The following is a 22,949-nucleotide window of genomic DNA, read 5'->3' as shown; positions in this document are numbered from 1 at the left end:
ATTCGTACAATATAAAATTAAGGCACCCAAAAATATTGAAATATTTTCCTAAGGAGCTAGGAGAGTCATTCATTAAATTATGCTTTAAGAAATAGTTTTAAGAAATATACGCAAAAAAAAAAGAATCCATTAGATCATGTTACTAGATTTAAACCATGTAATTATTCAGTTCTAGATGCGAAATAATAATAATAATATCCTTTATTGTGATATCCTTTAATGACCGCCAATGCAATTAAGAAATATCCTACACGATATTCCGCTTGATAATAAGTTTTGTTGATCAGTCGATTTGTTTTCAAAATTAGTAACTCTGCTGCCTCCATGAGACCAGTTAAGTTGCATTCAAATGAAAAATCTTTATAAAGATTCGTCGCTTTCTAGAGAGTATCCGAATTCAGGTCATTTCAAACAAAGGACGGGTATTATTATCCCGAATGTAGTCAGATTCTACACACTATGCCTACTTGTAGGAGATCCTTGTAATAATATAAAAACACAAGGGTATTGAAATTCATATGACACATTTTAAAAGAACAATAGATCAATGAGAAATTTTGCGGTGATTCTGTATCATACAATACGTTGCTTACGCCTAGTCGAAAATATCAGTAAGTGATTATAGGTGAGATATTTCTTCCTTTTCATTCGATAACTGCAGGCGTCGACTAGTAAAATACACCTGGTATCTTACCCCACCACACACACATCTTCAGTACAATAAAAAGGGAGGTTTAAAGTGCCCTTCACTTATTCAGAGAACTTTTTTGTTAGTATTTTTTAATTTTCTGTAGAAATATCAGTGTGAAAAGACTGCAATTGAAAGTTAGATCCTATGTTTTGTAATGTTTTCGAACAGGATATGCTTTGTTTGATTCTATTCGAGTATTAAGGAAACCAGATAGATTGGCTGCTGCTGCTTCCCGGAAGTTTCATTCAACTTCCACAACTACCCCTTTTTTTTTAGTTATTAATAGTTAACCGGTGTTTGGTATATTCAGGAGCTGTTTATCCAAGAAAATCAGTTTAAAAGCATTTACCAGGGAAACCTGCAATGCCTTTATATTGTTAGTATCTTTATATCAGAAGAGTTCTTTTCATACTCGAGGTGATATATGCTTTGCTGTCAATAAAACGTTTCCTTCATAACACATTACGTAATTTTACATGAATCGATCGTGTAATTTTTCATTTATTTATTTTTTAGTTTCAAATAAGAAAAACGAATTTATGAATCAACTTCTACATTATTATAATATTGTTTACCTTTCATGAAGTTTTAGTTATAAAAGTGACTTATAGAAAACCTCAGTATATATCTTTGTTCAGCAGTATTTGATTAATACTTCAGCAGTATTAATCAAATCCTTCGCTTTCTGCAGGTACTGATTTGATATATTATTTCATACAAACATGATGGAATTCATACAATACCATTCGGTTTCTCATAAGAAATATCTTAAGAGGTTTGCTTTTCTACTTTTTGCAGAACAATCAAAATTCTGTTTATATGTGAGCCACCAACCAAGTAAAAAAAGAAATGTTATATTTAAATCTGTTAGTTTAATAAAACTCCAGATTATCATCCATAAATGAGCATGTTTTAACAGGTGCTTTTTTAAAATGACTATTTGATTTTAATATCATTTTATCTATCTTGCTTCAAGACCTAATTGCATTAGTCGTTCACAAATGTCATTCCCTAAATTGGTTAAGTGGAGTGATGTTTGCTTCCCACCAACATGTCAAAGCAACTTTAGACCAAGAATTCCGACTAAATTAAATTTACTAGTTAAGGAATGAGGACGTCTCTACACACTTAAAAACTTTAATTCCTGAAGAAGCATATTTCTTTCTTTAGAATTTAGAAGTAACATAAACTATGACATTCACTGTGAATCAGCTTCAAGTATTACTTGATGATAAGGTAGGAAATTACCAATTCTGCTTTAAATTTCTAATGGAAGTCACCCCAAATTATAAAACTATGACAAGAACTAAGAAAACAGATTTCCTGCATCCAAATAAATAAGAAATCAGACTACTATGATTTTTATGTGTTATTATACAACTATATATTTTGCTTAAATTAAAGAAAACAACGGAGCTGGTTTACACTTTTGAAAGCGAGTCATTGTGAATTTTGAAGAAAAGCAATGTTATTTTTTATGGGAAATCCCCCCCCCCCCCCGAACACACATGCATACACACTAATGGTTGTTCAATACGTAGTACAGTAATACCTTGGGGGAGGGGAGTTGTACAAAACGTTGAGGAGAAAGAAGAAATATATCACTGGATTTGAAGACCTGTAGATTGTACTCTCTAGAAAAAGACATATCAGGACAATTTTTCCCTAAAATAGCAGTAGAAAGAATAAGGGAAGAAGAATAAACTGTTCTGAGTCTGAAATGAACTGTGAAGAAAGGATGGTGGCTACCTGCTCCACATATCTTCAAAAATGTAGAGAAAACTGAAGGAAATACCAATACCAGCTTTGATGAAGAGCGACCATGAAAATATCTACAGAAAATAGATGGGGCCGAAACTGAAGAAATGAGTGAGACTGGTGTTTATCGCTAAGAGATTGGTCATTGATCAACTTAATTGCCCTCTTTTGCACAGAGATCTGGATATTATGTAGCTCTTGGTAATGCCATCCCCAAAATGTCAGAACAGTGTTCAATATTAGGATGAGTTTATTGGTATGCAGTTGGCAGTTCAGAAGTGAGTGTCATCTTGAGTTAAACGAAAACACAATGCTTGGGAAGCCCAGGAGGATCACGTTTTTTATGTTGTTTTTATTATATTTTAAATTATATTATATTATATTATTATTTTATTTATTTTTATTATATTATTATATGATGTTTTTATTATGCTAAAAAGATCAGTAGTTAGTATTATTACAAAAGAAATCTGTGTTGTCTACAGAATTGGGATTTATCAAAAGTTAGACTACTAGACAAAGGTTCTTTCTTTCAATAAATAAGAAAGACTTGAGTTTTACTATTATTAACATTAATCAAGTAATCACAACTCCTGAAGAACGGTATGGTGATTAAAATTTGGTGTTGCATAAGTGGATATTCTAATATATACAGCGCCAACTTTTCAATGTGGTTTCAAAACTTGTTTGTTTATTTAAGTAAAATAAAGTTGCTATGTGAAAAAGGAGTGTAATGTGCTGTCATCAACATAACTGTGTATTGGATTAGTAGTCAAATGAAAAAGATCTTTAATATACAGAATGAAGAAAACGCAAAAATGGAAAATTTGAAAACATAAAAAATGAAAAATTCATAAAACTGGCCAAAATGAATTCTGACATGCTCTGTTAATCTTACAAGCAAGGCTGCAGAACATAACAACATATTAGCGCTGCGTCTGATTAGAAAAGCATTTGTACTAGATGCACTAGACGATATCAGTAACAACCATTTCAGTTTCTTTAAACCTTTCCATGGCATTTGTCCAAATGTACATGTGATAAACAAGACAATTCCCTGTTAACCGATAGCGAAAAAAATCCATACAGGCGATTGTTTATTAGTTGAGAAGTCTTTTCACATGGTGTAGAAAGTAGACCTTAATGGGTTTCCTTCATTACTTTACAGCACTAAAGCAAAATGCAAGAGCAACAGGATAGTATTCGATGATAACGACACTTGTAGCTATTGTTTGGAATAGGGTGGATAAGGTTAATTTCAGAAGTATAGGATAAAGATAAACACCAATGTAAGAAGAGTATAAAACACATTTATAAAGATTATCAATGTAAGGGTGGATGAAAAGTAAAAAGCCAGAAGAATGACTTTTTCTTCGTGGTTAATGATGCAAGGGAACAATTCAGATTCAAACGATGTGAAAGTAGGTTTGGACAAAATTATAGCCCATCGCTTTCAAAGGCCATTAAGAATGTCTGTTATTTAGAGAGTATGCAAATATCCTAGTCCAGGTTCTTTCAACATCAGTTTTGGTAAGTTGATAATTTGATTGCAACAGTTTCCAGATTTAGTAATTTAGTATAATCAGAAAAGAAATGATGGCAACTCTGACGAAAGTCAGTTGCTATATTTCTGATTCTTCTCTTAATACCTATTATAATTTCTGATATAATATAATTTCTGAGTCTTCTTTTTTCATATCATAAAATAATTATCTCAGTGATGCGCAAATATCTGATTTGGAAGACTAAAAAAAAGTTTATCTGAACGAATAATGTAGACAAGTCATGGAGATCCTCCCACTTGATACTTATAATAATAACATGAAAAGCGAAATAGGTGTATATATTCCATTGAAAAGAAATCGACATTAGACTGTGGCTGAATTGCTTAAGACAATAACATCAACTCTCTCTCTCTCTCTCTGCATTTATCTTTCCTATCTCAAGATGAATGTCTACAGCCTCTTTTATACAATTATTTGTCTGTCGTTAGTGCATAATTAAAATATAATAAGTTGAATAATATTAGAGACTTTGGATAAGCGAAGTAAAATGAATAAAATTTTAAGTGTATGGCGGAATTCTCAACGATGCTTAAAGTGTTAAGCTTATAATACCTTCTAAATGAAATCATATTAATAACAGTCTGATTTATTTAACCTAGTTATCCGTCAAGGTCCATCCTTCAAATGAATACAACAGCAACAAGTTATTTAAAAGATTATACACTTATTCTACAAGTGAACAGTTCTTATATCAGCAATATTTATGCGACTGTGAACATATTTTTCAAAATTTTAAATACCGTTTAGTTTTCATTTCAGATGAAAAAAAAAGCTAAAATTAAGATCACGAATAATATACGAAAACACATGAACATAACCACGTTATATATCTTTTCAAAGTATGGATATAAAGTGGAACTACTCAGATCTGTTTAATTCTCGAGGATAAACTCACTCATGATTGCGTTTTAAGCTAGTGATGAAGATTAAAAAAATATAGAAATAAAGCAGAATTTGGGGAAAAAACACATCCAGATGCAATGGACCGTTTCATAGGAATATGCATGTACGCCATGCCACTGAAGTACAATCGCCACTATGGCACAATTCTCTGTTTGCTGCGTCTCTGAAGCAAAACGCAAATAGATTATTAAATCGCGTCCATCTCTGCCTACTCCTCTTAGTTCTACAAAAAAAACTTTAAAAATATCAATAGCTAGCTATGTTTTAACAACCGAAAACAAGAATTTCAATGAACATAACTTCTTCCTTCTGATTATTCAATTTTCTATTTTAATGTTTCGTTCTTCGGTTGATTTAACGGTTGGAAAGAGAAATGGATTGCAGCTCAATCCATTTCTAATAAAAGATAGTTCAATGTTCGCAAACTCAGTACCGTATTAATGAAAAATAATATGTTTCAAAAAATCCCATTCCAACATCTACTGGATGATCAGTCACTTATCATTTCCTTATGTATTTATGAACTGAATGAAATGATAGGGGTAGTTTGATCCAACAAGATGGATATGTAGAAATTAAAATTGTCCGTCTGTGAAATAATTTAGGGGAAAAATGCATGTAGGTATTTGACATCATTACAAAAACAATCTCATAAGTTCTAATAAACTAAAGCAACTAGCAAAAATGACAGCGAACAAAGTGTGATTAGCATATCCGCTCTCTAGCCTGCGGGTTAGAATTCTAACCAGGTATGGCTATAAGTAATTGCAATTGTCTTTAGGTGGGAGATGAATTTCATTTCCCAGTGTGAGGCTACCGTCCAGCTTATTTGAGACGTCAAGTGGCTTGAAGCAATTGTCCATATTTGGTCTCTAGAGCAGTTTTCGGATAATGTAAAAATAAATAAGAAAAAAAAAGGAGAGAGAGAGAGAGAGAGAGAGAAAGATGAAATTAAAAAATAATGATACAAAACAATCCTTATCAAAGTACTCATATGCTATGCGTTTACAGCCTTTCTTAGCTGAGAGTCTCATAAAAGTACTTCTTTGGTTATACTGATCTGAATATTCATCAAACATTTAAAACTTCACTTACAAAAGTAATAGAAGAAAAGGCCTAAGCATTATGTATCAAATCTTCACTTATATTTTACAGAATTTTTGTTTGAAACAAAGAACGTTTTTACATAAAAGATTATATTATTTTCACCCAACTGCTATTAGTAGATGTCTTTTAAATTATTTTGCCATTATTTCAGCTAGAGCAGTGGTTTTCAACTTATGCGTCATGACCTGATGATGAATTGAGGAAAGATTTCAAAGGAATCGCATTCTATCTCCACTCATACAATTTAATGCAATATTTTGTTATTTGTAAGTAAATACTGCCAAGTAACTATTATAACTGAAATATAAAACAATCGATTTAATTGGATAGATTTAATTAGAGATGGCTCAAGACTATAACAAATTTTAAATAACATCCGGTGAAGAAAGCATGCAGACATGTGTCGCCATCTCTTGGTCCCTAACCCTAACTCAGCATATTCAAATAGCACGGAGAAAAAATCAGCTTACCCGTGCCAGAGATCGATTAACTCGGGAACCGCTCAGAGAAAGGATTAGAAAAGTCCATTTTGTCGGCGACTAGAACCGAACTTAGAATGTATTTCTTTTGGGCCTTGCACTATTGCGTTTGCATCCATGGCGCTAGACCACCCGTATTTCTTCAGACGCCTAACACTGGATGCAAACGTCATTTCCACAGGGTTACACAGGCTTAAAAATAATGAAAAACTCTTATGTTCATAAAACTATGCAACTGAGTATTTACAATTTATGAATGTGAAGCAGCATTTTCGAGGCTGCTTCAAACTGAAAATAAGCACAGAAATAGACTACATGCGGAAGACTATATTCGATGCTCACTTTCCCAAAACAGTTATTATCGTGATCAAGCAGTTATCAGCAGAAAAACGAGTTCAGCCTTCCCACTAGTTAAATGACAAGCAATAATATTATTTGTACATGAAAAATCGCAGATTTTTTGACTTCCAGTAATTTCCTGAATTTCATGATATACAGTTCTAAATTTGAATTTGGAAGATGATTGCTTTTGCTTCAATTGTCAAAAATTATTCTGAATTTCTCGCTTTGTGTTTATTAGATAAAAACTGTATGCAGTCATGTTGCTGTGTAAATTTACTTTAATTAAATATAAACTATGCTTCTGTTCAAACAGGATTTCGTTGCATTATGATTACCCTAGGTCAGGAGGTATACTAACAGTGAAAAGTGGGTGGTTACAGTAGGAAGACTGAGAACCTGAGCTAGAGTTTGTGGCAACGGTGGTCTCCGCAGCAGCTGGGATTTCTACCTTCAAGTGTTCAGCAACATGTGTATCATTTCCATGCTGCCAATTAGAATTCCTTATTAAAAATAATCACACAGTTTAAAGTCTGGTGTGTGGCTAGAACTTTCCAATTCTAAACAGTTGATCACAGTTGATTAAACAATTTCCTGCCAACCAGAACCGGTATCCGGTAACAAACCGGTAGACGCACTCAATAGAGATGAAAGCTTTGAGATCCATAAAACAAAGTGTGTGTATGGGAACTGGAATGTATCAAAAGATGAAATTCATAAGTTCCAGCTGAAATAGTGCGGATGAGTAACGATATTTTATCTCGAGAATATACCAAGAAGAAAATGTATTATTTGATGACTGACAATGAAATAAGAGAAAATGGAGGAATCGGATACGCGATGTGTAAAAATAAACTTCAGTTGCAATTACAAAATAGCGTTTATGAAGAAAGAGCCTGCAGGAAAAAAAGAGATGGCCAATTGGATTAACGAGCTTTTTTTTCCATAACAGCGGTGTAATTAAATGTTTCTTTAGTAATTCTGTATATTATTTTTCCATGAGATTGGATTTTGTTTTCCGTAATATTAGATGTATAAACTACAAACAGATTTCGGTTACACGCACACACACAATGTGTGTGTGTGTGCGCGCTTTTAGAAAATTAAATGTATATGCATGCAAATAAAACCGCAAGAAGATTTTTGTATGTAAATCTGTATACCTACTACTGACGGATCAGTAGTGTTTACCTAATTAAACAGAATTTGCTTAAGTTATTAAACGATAGGATAATAAATATCTGCTAACGTCATTTAGGAAAACAATGTTTGCCTTCGAAACTAAAATTTTTCGTAAGTGTCGTAAAGATTATGAGATTAAATCCTTCGTCACGAGACGCCTTTGTGAAGGGATCGGTGTTCGATGGCAAGCAGAATCCTTTTAGCTTTTTCTTCATAATATGACATGGCTTACATGTTTATTTAAGTGTTCTCTTATGAAAAATGCAACTTTAAAACACAATTTCATGGTATTGGAGAATGTTGTAACTCGTAGGATGATTTTAACTGTTCTCTGATAACGGTCAACGGTACAAAACAGCTGTCAAGACGGTGAAGCGTTTAAAGTTTAAAAGGCAAACTGTTTTTGCTACTTGGCTATGAAATAATAAGGATATTCAGTCTTCATTCTTTTACTAGTTTTCGATGTCAAGATGACGCCTATGAAGGATGGAAAAACATTAAACCATACATCGACCCAAATTTACTTTGAAAATATAGCACGTTACGTGAACGTTTTCATAATAATAATAAAAACAATTTTTATGTAGCATACTTTTGCAATATTGGTTCCGAGATGAGTTTTCGTAAAAATTTGAATTGCATAAAAATTAAATATTCATTAGAACAGTGTCTCCTCCTAACAGGAATTATTTTGGCATGCAGGGAATCTCTCTCTCTCTCTCTCTCCCTCTCTCTCTCTCTCTCTTTTGAGTCATATAATCAATGGAATGCTCTTGAATAATACATAAACCTATAGAGCTTTGATGCTGTGTAGATCTGTATCTGCTATCTGTATCTCAATCAGAAACCTCCATTTTTCCCTCATTTAAGTCATAGCAGATTCAGGTACTGGATGTCAGGCTGTTTCTGATCTAATGATTATTAGTACTATGTGTGTTATGTTATACAACTTTGTTTTTTGTAACGTGCCGCTACACATGTCAGGCATTCTTAAACTAGTCTTCTTTATTAGATGTTTTATTTCATTCGATTTCGGTTGTACGATTTTATTTTACTTGAAATCATGTTAATATTCGAACAAAGGTTCGCGCGGTTAGCCTAGTGGCTGTGCGCTTCGCAACCATACACCTGGGGAAGAAGTGTCCTAGGTTCGATTCGCGTCGGAGACGTGAGGAGCTTAAGGATTTTCCTCAGCCATAGCCAAGTTAGCCGGTCTTGTACGTGGACAGCAGGTTTTGTTTCCACCAGTTTATCAACTGATTTTTCAGGGTTTACCTGGGGTTTTTCATCCCGTAAAGCAGGCAAACCGGACCCGTGAACACACAGAATACAGTCATAGGATATATTATGGAAGGGGGCAATGGGAAACCACCTTGTTCATAGTCATTTCCTTACATGGTGGCGTATATAGCTGCCCCCTAAACAGCTGAAAGGCTATAACTACAACAACAACATTCAGACAAAGACTCCTCAATTATATTATTATTATACCCTCAATGCAATGGAGTAAGCAGACTCATCTTGGGAAGTTCATTCAACTGAACAACATATTTATCATATTAAATCTTCAAATTCTTAACACTCCCTACATTAACAACTCAGGTAATGTGTTTCATCCACCCACATTTCCCCATATAAACAGTCTACTCCTCACACCTTTCTTCACCGCACTCTTACAGAGCTTCCAGGAATAGCTTACTTCTATGATGTAAAGACAAAGTAAAATATTAATATCCGACATTTCAAGTTTTTAGTTATAATTTTATATTGTATACCAGCTGAACTATATCTCGATACTTATATGATTCATTTGAAGTTATTTTAAATCATTATATGAAAGAAAAAAAAACAGCTGAATAAAAAAAAATAAACATAAGCTTTGTACATATATCAAGAAACAAAATGAAAAGGAAGCATTCACACATATGAAAGCGAGTACTTCTCAAGTCTCATAGAAATTTTCAAGGGATATTATTAATTATATTTGTGTCAAATAATATTAAGTTGCATATGTCTGAGGATTTAGCAGGTTGAGTTCTGTTGAGAGGATGTGTGATGGAAGGACGCCAAGCTTCCAAGGCATAAAATGTTTTAGCGGTCGTTATGCTTTTTTATTATGGCGACTGTTACGCATTTTCGGAAATGGATCGCTTGCCTAGTTGCAATTCGGAGAGCTGATGAATTTGACAATGCCAGTCAAGTGCTTAAAAAAAACACTTTCCAGACCTTTTACCAAACCCAGAGAGCAGCAACTCCTCTTAGTATTAAATATAACTTTTCAAGAGCTACAGATGGATCGAACTATTATATATTATGATGAAAGTCAATATTTAAGAAGTTTTCAACAACATTCGAGATGGAGTCATTTGGGATAAATTTGAGATAAACCATTCAAGGAAAGCTTAATAAATATTTCCAAACCTTTATTGGATGTTAAGTTGTTAACATCAAATAAAGTTGCTAAGATATATTAGGAAAAGTTAATGGGTGAAGTCATTATATCTGAAAACAGACAAACGTAATCTATAGTAGGTAATGTTTGTTTTACTAAATAAACATCCAAAGGTACCCAAAGTACGGTTTATCACTGATATACGATGATAAAAAACAGCTTATCGGTTTATGGCACTTAATAGAGTAAATTCGCTTCATTGCGATTTCTTCCGCTACCAAAATTATACGTATACATTATTTGACATCAATTTACAGATAAATTACGTCAAAGCTTACATGATTTGAAGTACTGCATTAAATATCATTATATCAGTTGTAATTGTACTGCATGTCAGAGCTGCTGATATTTATCTGTTTGATAAATATCAGCAGCTCTGACATGCAAAATCATCAAGATAAGTTTAGAATAGAATACAATTCCAAGTATATTTATGGTCTCTAAAAGTAATAAATAAATAAAAAAAGTAGCATATACATTTCGTCAAAAGTGTACTACATTTTATTTATTGATTTGGGGTGAGAGAGGTGCTCTTCAAGGACGCGCGGAATGTATTTGCTACATGCGCTCACAGACTATTTTTCATCGTAGGCTTATTAGAGTTTTCCTACACACTCTACTGTCGATAGCTGATTCATCATCATGAGAATAATATGCCTTAGACACTCGTAACTATGGCAGTTGTCTTCTATAGGAGACCACAATATCATCGTTAATGATTTTTCAGTGGAGTGGTGTGGTGGCTCACAATTGACATACGTGCTCTCGAAGAACTATTCATCACGAAAATTCAGGACAGAAAAAGTATTATATAATGCTTACAAAATAGACTATGAAACGGAAAACTATATCAAGCATCACGGAGGGATACACTGTACAGTTAGGTGAGTATGTCAGAGAGAGAAAGAGAGAGAGAGAGAGAGAGAGAAGAAACATAGAAAAATCAATTAGTGTACTCATTTTATATTTAAATCTATCTGGATATTATTTAAGTGAGCCTTCGTTTTTGAAATATGAAATGCTGTAAACACACAGAGAGAAAGAGAGAAAAAGAATAATCATTGAATTTTATAACAGTTGGTTACTAAAGTTAAATAGTTTTGATATTCACTTTGTTTTTCAAAATATGTATTTTCTGAAAGGACTACAGTAAGAGTACACACTACACCGAAGTTTGTTTCCAATATGTGATAATATTTCTGAAAGAATTTCAGTTTACATCATGTATGATATGTAAACTGTTTCTTCATAGTGTTTGAATATTCTGCATAAATTTGCGATATGCGATGTTCTACTGAACCTTTTCATAAATCTAAAATCATTATCAAACAATCGGAGGTTTTAAATTATATTAATTAAGCATTACAAAATGGGGTGGTTAGCTCTGTTAGAAAAAAAGTGAATGGTTCATTCATTTTTATGTGCAACTAAACGAGTGTGGCTCTTCACTCTGTGTAAGTAAGAAACACATTTTATTATTTTATTTTATATGCTACATCTCAAAATCCTCTTCACTGGTAATAAAGTTTTTTTTACCAGTCAGCACCTCATAAATAATCTGGTACCCCTGATGAGTGAGTGAGTGTTATTGAACAGCTACTGTTTATAAATCGAGAATAGCGAGATTTGATTTCTTAGGATATGAGACTTGATCCATTGTATAATATGCGGTGACGCAGGTACAAACAAATTTGTGCTCTTCTTAATCGCTGTAACTCATCACTTCTGCCTCATTTCTTTGTTGACAATTTTAAAAATGCTATTCAGTTCATACTAAGGTATACAATAAGGTACACAGGTATTAAGTGTGTACCTTAATACCTTCATATTAAGGTACACACGCGTTTTTAACTTTTGCATTAGGGATATTAAGCGCGTCGTAATAATTAATTTACATATGCAATATACAAAATTATACCTATGAGAACAAAACTGAAACAGCCTTTAAACAATTGCTAACAAATCAATCACAGAGAGTTAGTTTAAAAGAATTTTAAAAAATAAAAACTATAATCATCAAAATACTCATAATAGCTAGTTCGAACGTTTGCAGATGAAGTTAATTAACGCATCTTTTTAAATTGGAGTTTTTTTTAGCTAGTTGAATCACAAATATTATTTGATAGGAGATTGCTAATTATTCATCGGTCATTTTTGTACTGAGTAACGTATGAGAGATCCCATTTAATTAAATTGTAACTGTCTCAGAAAAAAGTGCAAAATGTTAGCAAAAGAAATGTTTATGTAGATTTCAGAATTAATAACCATTTGAGTGCATTATTTTAATAATGTTCAGTCTCAAGGGTCATTTCCCAGAAGGAAATAATAACAATAGTACAGAAGAGCGATTTTTAAACTACAGGTGAAATTATTACACTTGGTGATAATTGAATCTTTTAGATGGAAATAAGATGAAAGAAGACCTAGGGAAGAAATAAGAAAAAAGATAGCCGGTCTCCGTGTACCTGTTGCTACGCTTTGAATTCTTTCAAAGAGATTTAATTTTTTTCCCGTCAGGAGGTTAGTGTTCTCAACAACTGTCACTATGGCAACAAATGTAACTCGGGAACATTCCTAATTACCTTTTCCTTTTAGCACTGCGAAGCGCTTTGTTGCAGAGTTAGAACTTGACTTACACTTTACAGTAAGCTAAATGCTGTTTTTTTTTTCCCTCTTTTCTGACAGGGATGCCATAGCTTTAAGTAAAATGTCACATCGCACTCCCAGAAGGCTCTTAGGGATACGAAATAAAGGACAAACAAATGGAATCTAGAAACGTATAGAAATGCGTGATAGTCATTAACTGTCAAGAACAAGTCAGAAAAGAAGTATTTTCTTAATACTTTCTATTTGCATTTTCTGTTAATGCAAATAGAAATTATAATTTTTTACGTGGATTCCAACAGGAAAGATTAAAACGTATAGCATGCTAATACCATAGGTAGGATAAGGTTTTGAGAACTATACGCTAGATTTCAAATATTTTAACTGTTCAAATTTTCAAGCTTCTTCAGATAACCGTAATTTGGTTGGTGATTTTCATATCAGGCGATGAATTCATGTACAACCTAATGACAAGTATTCATTTCTTAGCGGGGAATGAAGCCACAGCCTGATCGTAGGAGAGAGAGAGAGAGAGAGAGAGAGAGAGAGAGAGAAAAAAAAAGAGAGAGAGAGAAAGTTGATCAATCTATCGACACCAGAACCTGCTAATAAGTTAATAACACGTCATAAAAATAATCGTTATATACATTTTATCTGTCATTTATACTTCGCGACTGGAATTTTATTATTCATTTATCTGTAATTTAATAAGGAACTCAGCATTGTTACTAATAAGATTACTACCGGTATTACAAGAATTAATTGACAAAAAAAGCAAACTGCTGAAAAACATTCTCAAATTTTTCGAATTAAAAATTTAATTTAAAAATTAGTTGTCAAAATTTAATTTGAAAAAAATTAAATTTTGACAACTAATTTATAACAATTTCTGCTACTTTGGGAACTTTTGAATGACATCGTTGTCCTTAGAAATTCAGATAAATAACTAAATTTCAAGAACGCATTTACAATTGTAATAAAGCGATTTTATAAAAGAAAGACGCATTGCTAGCGTTAAGTGTTCTAGGAACTACATAATAAATTACACAGAAGCTAGAAGACGAACACATGAATAACTTATCTAATACAGTTGTGTACCATATATACAAGTGAATGAACAATCATGAGAGTGAATCATGAGTGATCAACCAATAAACACAATAGTTGATTGATAGGCGGAGAAGAGAGGATATGATTTAAGTTACTAAAATGTTTTTATAAGATAGATGCAGGGGAAATATTTCAGCAGTGGGGAAGTGGTGGAAGAACAAGCAGTCATCCCTAGAAAATAAGTACGAGTGTGGTTAACAAGGGCATGATGACTAGATGTTTCGCTTGGAGAGTGGTGAATGAATGGAGTGCATTGCCTGACTCAGTTGTGAGTGTTTCATCTGTCAATGAGTTCAAGAAGCGGTGATAGGTATTGTGTAGATAGTTTGGGTCTCCCGCGATGAGTCTATTGACTCCATGGAGATTCCCGTATAATAATAAGAGCAGTAGTAGTAGTAGTAGCAGTAATAATAATAATAATAATAATAATAATAATAATAATAATAATAATAATAATAATAATAATAATAATCAGTAAGACCAAACTTGACTGTGTAAATTATCAAATAAACGTGAAATGTGATTTATATAAAGAACAAAGAAGCTATATAAATTCAAATGTTAGAACAGTAATGAAATATTTTTTTTCTCTTTTGAAAAATCGCGAACAGAAAATTATTTTTTGTTTTCTTACTAGCAAGAACTTTACACATTCCGATTCATACATATCAACAAATCATGCTTGTGTGAAATAAATTGCTACGGTTTGATTTATTATTGTTACAGCTTCAACAACATATTACGACGTTGCTCCATACATCTGCTGCTTCACTATTTTATTTTGATTGATATTTGTTCTATTAAGTTAGCTAACATAGAGAGGAAATTCAAAAAGGCATAAAAATAAAAGAAATGGAGTGAATGACAAGGCACTGTTCATAGAAACAAAGCACTCTACGTACTGTCCATCCATTCAGTATTGGAGTAGCAATGATGAATTCATCTTTACTAAACAATTTTCTTCAGACATCAAAATAACTTAGCAATAACAGATTTTTTAAATGCAACTATCTTTATATGAAATAAGCTTCTGTATGCATTAACTTGTTTGCTCTGCCCGTATATTACATCTCTCCCTAGGCTTCATTCCCGGGAACAGGTATGTTTATTGATCACCTGATTCAGCAGTCTATACTATTTGATTACTTGTTGTAGTTTATTCAGTGCTGTCCTTTAGAGTCTTTATTGCTGCTAAAGCACTTACGTGGGATAAAATAAATAGTTTGCGTATATGACATTAAGACATGAACAATCTTCTATGTGCAAGTGTATGCGATAAAGAAAACAGTGGTGTTGCCAAGAGGCCACCAATGTCTTCAATAATAGCGGGTCTGCTCGTTTCAGCAGATTGCCTCTTACGATGGGAGCAAGTTGACAAAGCTTTAGCAAACATCTTTCAGGCATGAGTGTTGCGGTACCAAAAGCCCCCTAGCGGCCTTCTCTACTAAACGAAACTTGTTTTCATAGCTTGAACAAACATCTCTGGTATGCTGTAGGAGGCAGCCATTAGAAGTCAGACAGGAAGTCTTTGTTCGCAGAGTGCTCTCCTGAGAAGCAGAGAACATCAGTTTGCACTAGAAGACAAAAGCTGTCACGGATTATGGGAAATGGAATGCGACACGTACGACTATGATGAAGCATAATGAAAATGCACGAAGAGAATTTATTTCAAGAGTATTTATTGGAACGATGACTTGTTCTTTAACCGAATTTGTCAAACGAGACCTCCCGTGAGGTAAGGATCATCGTAATAAAACGCGACATTGGTATTTTACCAAATAAAGTTCGTGTGGTAATATAATTACATCAGGTGTAGTCTCATCCGCTTCTACAGTCGATGTCGATCCGTCGTGAAGCATACTTCTGCAGCGCTTCATTTTTACTCAAGATACCACGAGGGGAATGGATGACACGCAACAAAACCAAAACTGTCACCGTAATGATGTAGCTGTTTTATATTGCCTTAGGACTTAAAGATGCTAAGTCCTAAGCATCTTTAAGCAAAGCCAAATGCACGTTCCTTTCCCGTCTTGTTTATATTATTATAATGCACATCATAATTTTTTCTGGTTAACCACATCTGAGCTAAAGTCTCCTAAACATAATATCAGCATAAATTATGGCATTATCTATCTAGAACATGTTCTATGTAATCACAACTTGACTTGATCCTTAACAGAATATTAAGAGAATGAGTGATGTATTCGCACAAACTTCCATCTTTAAGCTACAAGTGTAGCCGTGGGCAGTATCATTAACGAGATTTCCAACTCAGCTACTTTGCAATTATCATTAATATTTAAACTTGTAGGCGTTAGTGATAATCAGGTAGCTACATTCAACTGCAAGGAAACGGAATGGTTTAACATTAATCAATGTTTGAGTCATATATTTTGGATCTTTTTTTGATTGGAGCAATGTAGAATTCCTAGCCAAATGAATGGAAAATCTTTATTATTTTTATTTATTTTTTTTCACAACAGTTATCTCCCGCTACCCTTAATGGAAGGATTACATACGATTAATTCAAAAATTATCTAGAACTAAAATCTTGAAAATTGGCTAGAGAATGGAATAGTATTTTGGATTTTAAAGTGGCTCAGACAGGGCACTTTAGAATCTAAAATACTAGCTCATTTAATCCTAATATACAAGTACAATTCAAAAAGCTTCTCAAATTGCCATAACAGACTAAGTAAGATACTGCATATCAGGTAGTGGCTCTGAGATTAATTTACTATTATTATTTATTTGCAATACGTCTTGTATTGAATTACACATTCCAATTTAGAATCCGAATTTCTATTAAAAAAGGTGAACGTTGCAATACGGACCTTTTTATTCCTACTTTCTGTGATCATTTCTTCAATACACTATGTAATTTCAGAACTTATGTTTATTTGTCATATCAGGTATCATTTGTTTAAGAAAGAAATACTGAACGTCATTAAGGGCTTGAGCCGATCAGTGCAACGCGGCATTATCGGACACTAGTGAACTAAGTAAACGAACCCTTCACTCAAGTTTCAGATAACTGCATATTTTGATGACAGTGGTAAGCTCAAGAAATATTTCAGTAATTAGAAGCAAGAAAAAACACTCAGATGTAAAACACATTTAAATGGAGAAAGAAGAGATGATAAAGATGAAAGGTTAATTATCTCGCGAACTGCTGTGGATACATTTCTATACGTTCTTTGTTTACTGATAATATCCGTAGAGTAAAAAAAGGATAAATTAAAAAAGAAAAGAAAAAATAAATAACAATTTCATCCTAATTATAAGCGAAAGCAAATCTTTCTTTTAAAGTAATACTTATTTTTCTTTTCAGGAAATTAATCTTTCATTATTTATTTTTTGTAGTTACATAACATAAATATGGACCTAGCAGTTTCTTTGTTCGCATAAGGATTTACAAAGGTTCATAAACAGTTGTCTGTCACGAGTGTAATTAAACCTTATATTAGATGACTTTAGGACTCAATTATAGAATAACCATGGTGAGAAGGAAAGCTCATATGAGTATATTAAAGAAATGATATCAGAAGAACGAAATTTCGATCTTTATGATCAGAAAAAATGTAACAATCGTTATCAATCAAAATTTAGCAAACAAATCTTTTTAAAATCTTCACCTTTAATACCACGTCTGCATAATTTAAATTAATTATTGCTTGTATAATTCAACATGGAAAATTTTAATATTCACATGACTTCCAGAGAGAAAATAATATTAAAGAATTTTATATAAAATGCATTAAGATATAAATGGGATAAGTACAGGTTGATTATTTATATGTATTAGTAATGAATATTTTGCTATCGAAAAGCATGTATCTGATAGTACACAATCCGTTATAGCATACTTTTGAGTTTATTTTATGGAAAATCGTTCTGTTCATTCTTATGATCTCATTGGTGTACATAATATAGGGAAAAAAACGGATTAACGTTACCCCCATTTGATAACTTGAGTGTGTGTGTGTGTGGGGGGGGTATTTGGAGTACAACCGAAACAAATAAGGCTATGTAGTCAGTGTAGTCTGTTAATCGCATGTGTTTTCTGTCTGCTCTGCCTGTTTTGAGGTTAAAAAACCCGAGTTTGCAGGAGATAAAAACAAAACAGTGCTCAATCTCAGTATGAAGCCGGCTAATTCGTCAAATGTGATCACCTACTTTTAAGGCTACTAAAAAAACAAGGGAAACCTACTTTTATGATAAAGTGTTTGGGCGGTTCGTTCTCCTAACTTAACACCACTGTATTTTTTAAAACCAAGATTTCTAATATATATATATATAAGAATCTACACTACAAATTAGTGTAGTTCATTCGTTGCACGTATTCTTCTGGCCAGCCCGTCTGCTTCTACAGTAGGTTAAAAAAACAAAAACACAGTCTCCGGGAGAAAAAAAAAAGTATCATTGATGCTGTTACTGTAGTTCCTTATTGGCAGGTTGTGAAGTGGGATTTTAGTTCACCTCCTCAAATGACGCTAACTAGTGTGTTTTTGATGGCGTATAATATCTATATACATGTGATCATATTATCAATAACACATGTTATCAATAAGGTATAGGTTTATTTAATTTTATGTTTTTATTTTTTTGTCTTTCTGACATTTTTTATTTTTATTCGTGTGGGGTTTCCCCCCCCCCCTCCGTTCCTGCACCTTTGGACTAGTTGAGTCCTCCTGAGGGATTAAGTATGTATTTTGACTTAAGCAGTATTCACGTGGGCCGGTTTGTCTGTTCTGAGGGACGAAGAACCCGAGTTTCCGGGTGAAAAAACCCTCTACCTCCGTATGAGATCGGTTAACGAGAGCCATACAGTAATATTATAGTAAGAAAATAATAAACTTTTTATAATGTATTATGGGAAGCATACTTTTATTGTAAAAATTCGAGCAGATCATAGAGAAATCTTCGTTCTCAAAATAGAATAATATCAATTCATCACGCAAAAAAAACAGCAGCTTAGTTTAGTTTTGTAATATATATAAAGGCAAACAATAATAGCTTTACTTAATATGCTGAAATACAAGAATAAACGTTAATTAAAAAGAAAAATTGTTAAAAAAGTTAATAAATAAGTACTTTTAAAATGTCATTGAGGCAATATTATTCAGCATTACTGTAGTATTTATGGAGAAACCATTTTGTCACTTATTAAATTTACATTAATTTGATTTTAATTAAATTTATACTAAATTTATTAAAATTTAGATGAATAAATAAAATGTTAAACATTAATTTGAGTAATTAGCTATTAAGATGAAGTAATAAACATTGAAAAAAAAGCTTAAAATGGAAAGCAATTTATATCGAGTGGTTTGCGAATGAATAATAAATCTTTTTTCCCGTTTAGCATTAGCTGCTGATTCCGTGCCGATGTGGAAATTCTTTCATACCATATGTATCCTTAACTATGTATCTTTATTCTTTCATTATTTTATCTCTAACATGTGCAAGCCTTAATAATACAAGCCTTGATAACGATAATGAAATGAAATGATGACAAGAATCCCAAAAGTTGTTCTCATAGGCCAACGGTGCTTTTATTTATATGGCAAATTAATTTATTTTCCCCTTTTAAGTATCAGTACTTAAGATTGAGCTAAACAAACCTGCCATCATTTTGTTTTCGATTTATATTATTCCCTCGATTGGTTATTTCAACACTGTGCATTGTTTTTTTTCCCGAACAAAAGAGTACCTCGACATCATCCTCCATTGCTTTCTCTTTTCCTTAACTAATTCTGTCTTTCTGATGTTGTAAGTCTCCAGTCGACAATGAAGTTTCCTTACTTCGTACAAAGAAGAAATACTTCGCTCTTCTCAAAAGTTTTTTTTTTTTAATTTTATTTCTTTCTTTGCTATGTCTTTTCATTAAAAGAAAAACCAGCTGCACCAAGAAATTGTATTTGAGAGCTAATCTTCAGTACATAACACAAGAAAGAAAAACAGAAAGAATGACTTTTTTAATGAGAACAAAACAAGATGCAAGATACTGATATTTACTCTTACTGAAAAATAACTTTAGTCCAAACTCAGCAAGAGAAAAGAGAATAATATATTTACATTCAATCTTATTAAGTGCATTGTCGTTGACTCTGAAGAACTATCGTCGTTGTGAAATGTATCAGTTCAACTGAGAAGGGGACAGTTTCAATCATCAGATTTTTTAAATGAATTTAAATTAAGTTCTTTCGAATTCGCATACAAACTTGTTACTATAATTCTTCATTAGATCAGCATTGACGATGCGCTTGGTTTGAAAGATTTCAGTTTCAATCCGATCTAAGTCGTGAAGAACCTTATTCAACTGAAGGTGAGTTAGCAGGTCTTATCGAGCGATGGAAGTATTCATCCATCAAGACAGGGAATAGGTCAGACGACATATGCAATTAACAGACATTTCACTTTCTTTACAGGATGTTCCTCCGGTGGTTATTACTCACAAGAACGTCCATTTTAATGTAAGGTATTTTAAAGGAGTGTTTTAAACTAATTCAGTGAGGCAAATCCGCAACAAAGTGTGGCTTTAACATATATTTTGGAAATTGTTTATTTATATAAAATTATTCTCTCTCTCTCTCATGTATGCATGTGTGTATTTATCTATTACACACACACACACACACACACACACACACACACACACACACACACACACACACACACACACACACACACACACACACACACACACACACACACACACACACACACACACACACACACACACACACACACACACATTCTAAGAAATCCTTCTTATTCCGGTACTCATCTACAAGATCAGCTGTGCACTGGAGGAAAATCAACAACTTTATCTACAGATCCAGATGAAAATAGAAAGGGCGTATTTCAGAGGCCACAGACAGACGCACGGGTGCAAATTATTCCCATGAGGTATTCCCCAGCAATCAAAGCAAACGCAGATAACATCATGTACACGCAGCGAGAACATGTACTTAATTTTTACTTCGTTATCCTTTATCACCTTGAAATGACTTGCGATACTGCAACACTGTTCTATTTATTAGTTCGTCACAACTGTTACATCCACATCATCGTTCACATGTTACTATTTTCGATATTTCTAATCACAAGGAAATGCGACTGACTGACTGACAAGAAAATAACTGGCAAAACAAAATAAATGTGTTACTGCGTATCATATTTTATAAAACTATTTTAATGTTGTTACATAATAAAGAATATGTTGCAATTTTAGATTTCGAGATTTTTATGGCGGTCCCATTCAAGAAACGTTGGGAGCTTCTGGCAGTACATTAGTGCTATAAATAGGGCAAGGATTAGATAATAGAAATCCTGTTCCGAAGACAAACATGGTTTTCATGCAAATTATATCTCAATCATGCAGGTGATCTCTCTCTCTCTCTCTCTCTCTCTCTCACACACACACACACACACACACACACACACACACACACACACACACACACACACACACACACACACACACACACACACACACACACACACACACACACACACACACACACACACACACACACAATGATGGAAGTTATCTACTGTCTAAGCATATGATTACATTAAAGCAGAGAAAACTATGACAGGTAGATAAAGGTGTTTCAGAAGGGGATTACCTTGCCATCTTATTGTGGGGGTTGGCTAACGTTTTTATATCACCGCCCCCCCAAATACACACTGGAGGTCTCATTAACTATGACGTGACAGTGCCATTTGTATGTGTGTTTGTCAAGTGGCGTGTTTTATCTTTATTTATTTATTTATTTATTTGAAGATGTGAGGATTGTAATCATTTAGAAAAATAACATGGGAAAGGCTGTTCCAAAGAGAAAAGGTGTAGGGAATGAAGCAAGAAGATGAGAAAATTGTACGACTAGTTTGGAGCTGAACTTATTGGTATTGACCAACAGCTGCTCGTATTCGTACGATTAGAGAAAAGTGGAAAAATACTAGTGGCCAGTTCGGCGGATCAGTGCTCATAGAAAACTTAAGAAAAGACCATAATGCTGTATTGCAGCATTATGGTCTATTTCTGTAGAAATACAGAATTTCTACAGAAGAAAGCGATTGGATGGAGAGAGTCAGTGAAAGAGAAGTTATTAATTAAGCGGAATGCTCTCTTCTGAATATAATCATGCATTCTAAGAGAGTTCCTAGGTGCACCACCCCAAATGTAGAAACAATATTCTAAGGCTGGGCAGATTTGAGATTTATAAAGTGTCAGGAGATCAGTGAGAGGGAAGTACTATTTAGAAATTTAGAATGAAAAAACATAGCATGCATTTTGAAGGGAAAAGAGGCTATGAACCTGATGTACGAGTGCCGGGAGAGGCTAGTTGTGAAAATCAACCTAATAAGAGAAAACTGATCCTGGTTGGTTGGAGAGTAAGATATTATCAAAAGTGAGGGACGGACAGTGAAGCATGGTGTTTCTTCCGGGAAATGAGGCAGCGCTGCGTTCTGGTTGGTGGCATTATCACTAGGTTATACCCCCCCCCCCCCCAAACCCATGAGAATGGTAAGCAGATCAGTGTGTTTAAGGCATAGGCTAAAGAAGATGATCTCCAAGCCTGAGTTACCTGAGAAATGCAAGGTTTTGAAGAAAGAGAGGAGAGGAGAGTACTGTCATCACCAAGCTGTGAAGAGAGTTTGTTGTCAGAGAGATAGGAGGTCATTTGTGAGGAAGAAGAGTGTAGATAAAAGTACAGAGTCCTGAGGTATACTAGCACTAATTGAAAAAT

At 33.4% G+C, this 22,949-nt stretch overlaps 1 protein-coding gene and 1 long non-coding RNA gene across 2 annotated transcripts in view; one reads left to right on the top strand and one right to left on the bottom strand.

The window, feature by feature from the left end:
- The window catches only part of LOC150102536 (IDLSRF-like peptide), a 166,017-nt gene that overhangs the window by 44,853 nt on the left and 98,215 nt on the right, over positions 1 to 22,949 (bottom strand). The window lies entirely within an intron of this gene.
- LOC150102537 (uncharacterized) overlaps positions 11,218 to 22,949 on the top strand; it is a 41,813-nt gene continuing 30,081 nt past the window's right edge. The window contains exon 1 of the long non-coding RNA XR_016548967.1: positions 11,218 to 11,360. This is a non-coding gene — a long non-coding RNA (uncharacterized LOC150102537). The remainder of the gene's footprint in view (positions 11,361 to 22,949) is intronic.

The sequence above is a fragment of the Typopeltis vanoorti genome, chromosome 10 (genome assembly GCF_054136105.1).
Source record: "Typopeltis vanoorti isolate ZY-2024b chromosome 10, IOZ_Tvanoo_1.0, whole genome shotgun sequence".
NCBI lineage: Eukaryota > Metazoa > Arthropoda > Arachnida > Uropygi > Thelyphonidae > Typopeltis > Typopeltis vanoorti.
The sequence above is the reverse complement of the archived record's forward strand: the minus strand, read 5'-3'. Positions and strand labels throughout refer to the sequence as shown.